The sequence below is a fragment of the Acomys russatus genome, chromosome 2 (genome assembly GCF_903995435.1).
Source record: "Acomys russatus chromosome 2, mAcoRus1.1, whole genome shotgun sequence".
Lineage (NCBI taxonomy): Eukaryota > Metazoa > Chordata > Mammalia > Rodentia > Muridae > Acomys > Acomys russatus.
The window spans coordinates 24532897-24538896 of record NC_067138.1 but is presented as its reverse complement, the minus strand read 5'-3'; the positions used below and the strand labels follow the sequence as shown (position 1 = coordinate 24538896).

General features: G+C 38.9%; 1 non-coding gene across 1 annotated transcript; it reads left to right on the top strand.

Moving 5' to 3' along the window:
* The first annotated feature begins 1722 nt into the window (after window positions 1-1722).
* Window positions 1723-1852, top strand: LOC127207932 (small nucleolar RNA SNORA17). Its single transcript, XR_007833038.1, has one exon. It is a non-coding gene; the product is annotated as a small nucleolar RNA SNORA17 (small nucleolar RNA).
* The last annotated feature ends 4148 nt before the right edge of the window (window positions 1853-6000 follow it).

Below are 6000 nucleotides of genomic sequence, written 5' to 3'. Positions count from 1 at the left end.
ATAAAAAGAAAGAAAGAAAGAAAGAAAGAAAGAAATCAAACAACTACTAAAGAAATGAATGCTTACACACATGGTAATAGCATTTACTAGATAGAAGTAAGCAATGAGAAAAGGTTGGTAATGGTGTACTTGTCAATTAGTTGCAAAGTCTCTAGCAATAAACAACACTCAGCTATGGTTACTAATTCTATTGGTTTGATGTGTTAAGAACAGTGCAGGAACTTAATCCATATCAATAGTTTATTCAAGTAATGGAAGAGTGAGCTGGGAGACAAGCACCATTTTTAAAATTAAAATAACCAAACAATGGTTGAGCCAATTTGATTGAGCATGTTTATATTAATAATATAATGTTTTTTCTAGCTGTTATAACAATGTACATACATAAATATATAGCATGTATATAGCATTTACAAGATATATTTTGTTGTGTATTAAACTATAATCAATATATTTGAACTGTGGTTTAATATAACAATGTGCAAAATGGATACTATTCAATATATACCATATTAATACTATCTTATTATACTATTTTATGTTAGTAACTGTATTATGAAAATACATGTTGACTTTTGTTGCATTAATGTCTTATGAATCACTTCATAGACTGACACACCAACCAAGGACCATGCATAGAGAAGACCTAGATCCCTTGCTCAGATGTAGTCTGTAGGCAGGCTGGTCTACATGTGGGTATCTTAAAATGAGGAGCCAGGTGTGGTGGTGAACACTTTTAATCCCAGCACTCCGGAGGCAGAGGCAGGCAGATCGCTTTGAGTTTGAGGCCAGCCTGGTCTACAAAGTGAGTCCAGGACAAGCAGGGCTACACACACACACACATACACACACACACACACACACACACACACACACACACACACACACACACGTCTCTGATATGGACTCCATTGCCTACTCATTGATCACTTTCCCCTAGCGGGATGGTCGGGGAGGAGGCTCCCCTTTTGAGGACTAGGGGAGGGGATGAGGGGATGGAGGGAAAAGAGGGAGGGTGAAAATGGGAGGAGAGAAGAGAGGGAGCTACAATCAGGATGTAAATTTGAAACAATAAAAAAAATAAAGAAAAATGATGTAGGAAGATACGGGCAGATTATGGAGAAGTGGAAAAAGGGACTGAATATCAAAAAAATATGGTATATGAAAGTGTTTTTTGAAACTCTTTTTTTTCCATTTCTTTTTTTTAAATTTTTTTATATTTTTTTCATATTTATTTATTTATTTATTTTTAATTAATTTATTCTTGTTACATCTCAATGTTTATCCCATCCCTTGTATCCTCCCATTCCTCCCCCCCCCCCATTTTCCCATTATTCCCCTCCCCTATGACTGTTCCTGAGGGGGATTACCTCCCCCTGTATATTCTCATAGGGTATCAAGTCTCTTCTTGGCTAAACTCTTAAAGGATTAATAAAATGCCTTTAAAAGGAAACATCTGTTTTGTGTTAACTTTGTTCATATATTTTTGAATTACTGTTTTTCATTGCTTTTTTAAAAAATGCTGGAATATTTTATCTTAATTATAATTACTATCTATTGTGCTAGAGAGAAAACCAATGACATTATTCAAGCTAAACCAGCACTGCACTCGTCTAACCAACATGATTGTTTTTATACAGACACTTCAATGAACTTGTGTGTGTATCACCTGAAAACACTTCATTTGTGTCTATTTCTTTTAGTGGTGTTGACTTACCCTTTCCTGCCCTTAGAAACATTACAGGCATGGCTGCTGTCTCACGCATATCAGTAGGTGCCCGAGAGGAAGGAAGCTATGTCTAAACTCAGAGTTCTGTCCCATGAATGGCTGAATAATTAGTCGCCTAACATTCCCTGAAAAAAAGCAGGCCTGAGATGACAAGTCTGGCTCCAGGGGGCATGGACAGGGAGCTAGCCTGAGATGACCACCAGTCCAGGGCCGCACAGGCTGAGTGGGGGATGGGAAGGGCAGAAAATGCCTGAGATGTCCTTTGCCAGGGCATAAAATCCTAAGACCACTCCTGATACAACCCCAGACACTCAGAGACCCCAGGCACCACTAAGAGGAGCATGTAAGTGGCAGAGAAATGGAAGAAAACGAGAAACAGAAGGATGTGGGCACAATGAAGAGAGGCAGAACTGGAGACTCAAGGGTGTAAGGAACAGACTGATGTGAGTAGCTGGTGATGCCACCTGGGACAATGATGACGTCTTTGCCTGTGCTACCACCGGAAGCCACATCTAGGTCCATGGCCCTGCAATAGCAGGGTTGTGTTACATCCAAAGGCCCAGGCTGCTCTCTGGAGACATGTTGATGTCTAAAGGCTGTGCAGAACTGGCCTCACCCCTCTTTTGAGCATCTTGAGAGAGCTAGAAAGTGGGCCCTCACGGCACAGGCGCAGAAATGCTGACCTCACCCTTTGCAAGCTGCAGTGCTGGGAACGCAGGCTGCACATTTCAGGAGTTGAGGGTAAGTCGCCCTGAGCACAAGACCAAGGGAGAGCTGCCCAAGCAACTTGTCTGACATGCAGCAGTGTGAGAGAAGGAGAGATACCCTCTCCTACCCTTACCACTTGCCACCTACAGCAGACTGGAGACCTGGCAGTGGGGTCATGAGAGCAAGAGAGCTAGTCCTGCTCTTCTGCTGCAACACTCTGGAGATCCAGGCCTCTCCTGGGAAGCACAGAAGAGCTGACTGTGGGTGTGGGGGTTACAGTGAGTAAGTGCAGGAGAGCAGGTCATATCTCTTGTCTGTGGGAGGATGGAGAGCTGGCCCCAGGGTAGTGAATGTGGGAGAAGTGGTCATGTCCCTCACCAGGTACAACAGTGCAGAGAGCCAGCCCTACACCTAGCCTGGGCAACAGGGCACAGTTGACCCTGGTTTCAGGGGTTTCTGGTGAGCTGGCCCTAAGGGCATTAAACCGGGAAAGCCTGTGGCCTGAGGAGCCCAGGGCTTTGAATTGTCCCACGCGAACATCTACTTCATCTGTGAACTGGTAAAATATATTAAGGAGCTGGTCCTACAGATCCGAAACTATGGGATCTCCATTACACAGGGCAACTTCAGGATATCCCAAGGGTGGCCCAGTGAGGTTCAAGTATTGATAATAGTGGCAGAAGCCATAAGCCTGGAGCCAGACCAACAAATCACTGCAATGAACATTTTTAATCAAAGTAGTGTGTACAAAGGGGTATACTGAGGGATACACTGTGACACTACAGCTTCCACGATGAGATTTTTTTTTTATCTCTTTTGGGAATGGAGGTTGCAAGGGTAGAGGGTGGGTATGAAAGGAAGGAGAGATGACTGTGATTGGGGTCCATCGTGTGAAATTAAGGAAGAACCAGTAAAAAGTGAAAAAAAGAAAAAGACTTATTGTATCTTTTCCCCCTTAGTATTCACTTCAGTTATTGTTATTATACATGATGGGTAGTTATTATTTTTTCAGAGAAGGCTTAATTGTCTTTCTGTTTCCAAACTGGAAGACAACAAGTAAGACAGGTTTTAAAGTACATTTAGTAACAAGGACAAAATAAATATCAGAACTGTTTTAAAGTGATGTTTGTGATCATGCTCTTATGACACTGGTGTCACATGGAAAACTACTGTGATCTTGGAGAATGGCACATGATACTACAGTAACTGCTCCTCAGTTATTAGTGACAACCTTTTCCTCGACCTAGCGTATCAATATGGATCCCATCTCTAATGGATCATTACATAGATATCAAAGTTGTAATGCTTTAAAAAAAAGTTGTAACTCCTTGGTTTTTAACTAATTTGGCATATAGCACCTTTCTTAGGTCCATGCAGTCTCTCAGATGTCAGAAATCAAACATTCATGAATACTAATGAGTCAGAGCAAATTGTATTCCAAATGGTTTTTAGTCCTCTGGTAGAGATGTCTGATTTTCCCTCTTACCTCAGAGTTCATTCTGTAAGGATTATGCTGTGAATTTATATTAAATGTACATAACAAAGCCAGACAAGGAAATACAAAATTGAGTGTAGTAAAAGTTTTCATTTTAATTTTCTAGTATGCTTCATTAAAAAAGTATATTATTTTAGTAAGAGTACATTAAAGAACTCAAAGACAAAGTGGCATGGTGTCACAGATCTGAATTAACATCTTACAAACATCCATCGAAACATTTAAATAAGAAATAAATATATTTACATTTTATCTTTCCTTTTAACTGCATTATAATATATATAAAATATGTAACATTTGTAATACTTTATTCATCTTTAAAGGTAATCTATAATGTAATGTAACACAATTTTTATGTATTAATGAGTCAGAACAAAACACAAACAGCAATTTTAGAGATCAAGAGCGTTCTTAAACTTATGAACACATCACAGCCCACAGGAACAAAGTATTTGTCTTTTAGTTGGAACACAGACACTTACCTTCCAAAGTTAAGCACAATCTTGTCCTTTCACTGGCAAAGCTTCTCCATACTGCTGTCTTGAAACAGTAAAGTGAAGGAATTGGTCAGACTACTTTTTCTCAGTGATAAGTCAGCCTTCACCAAAGTCCGCATGGACTGTATTATGAACAACCTTTGTCATTGTAAATAAGGGATGTGTGGATTCATCAGCTAATGCGTCTAGAGGGCAACCACACTGCCTACATGGACTTGCTTTCTCTACTTGCCAATATTAACTTTACATTAATTTCTCTTCTGCTTCATGAATAACGGTTTTATGAGCAAGGGCTTAAAAACAGCGAATCAATTCATGCTTGAAATATGAGTGAGAAACTACCAGCTCATCCTGCTCTTTAAAAACAACACTGGATTGGAAGCATTGGTTAGTTATTATGTTTAAATCATCTATTAAGATAATTTTGAGGTGTACCCTAACAAAGTCAAATGTCCCTGCTTTGATACATTTCATTTCAGATGACATGTTATCTTTATCACAGAAAAGACACTCTCAACTTAGCAGTTTAAAAGTCATGTTAAACACATGTCCCCAGCACACATAACTACATTTTTCTTTAAGATTGTACTGTGTACATTGTAATAAGCCCTTTGATGATCTATACATACTCATGTATGTTCATAGTCATCCAGCAAAAACTGGAGGAGTTAACCCATCATTAAGCATTATGTGTACTTAATACTCAAACTTGGGATTGTTGAAAAAATATCTGGTGTCCGAACCTAAGTTAATGAGAAATTAATATATGTGTTTTGATTAATTTCTAAATTTCATGCAAGTATCCCACATCACAGCAAATGACAAAGCCTAATCACCATAAAGAAAGCATTGAACACTAACTGTTAAACTGATGAAAATCAGAACAGTCCTTTCCTAATTGGTGCCTATTCTACTAGTAATGTTAAATATCAATTTCAGCATGGTGCTATTTTAACCAATATTATGAAAAGCAACAGTAATAAGGTTGTTCTAATAGATTTTAATTCAAGAAATATTTTACAGCTGAATTTAAAATATGCTATATATGTAGGTGAAACATTGTCTTTCAGTATAATTAAGCTCTGTATTTTCTACTTGTCCATATACATATATTCATGTGCCTGTAAGTACACATAGGACACGAGATCGACACTCAAGATCTAATCTCATTACCTTTACTGTTTTCACAACATGAACACTGTTGGGATATTTGATATAACAATTAATAAAGACTTAACTCATTTTTTTGTTTGTTTCAATGGAATTCTGTAAAATCTACTTTTAGCTTTATCTTATGTGGCATTTCACCTGTATGTATGTATTCACCTGTGTGCCTGCTGCTACTGAGTTCAGAAGAGGGCGTCAGAATCCCTGGAACTGTAGTTGTGAGTCACTGCATGGGTGCTGGAATCATCCAGGGCCCAGGAAAGAGCCACAATAACTCTTAACCACTGAGCCATCTCTCCAGGCTTTTAAATGATTCCCAGAAACCTCTGTATAGTTTTAAATTCCAGGTTATTTCTTACTTACATTGCTGTTAAAGGACAGTCCCATGTCAAATGTCCCATGGG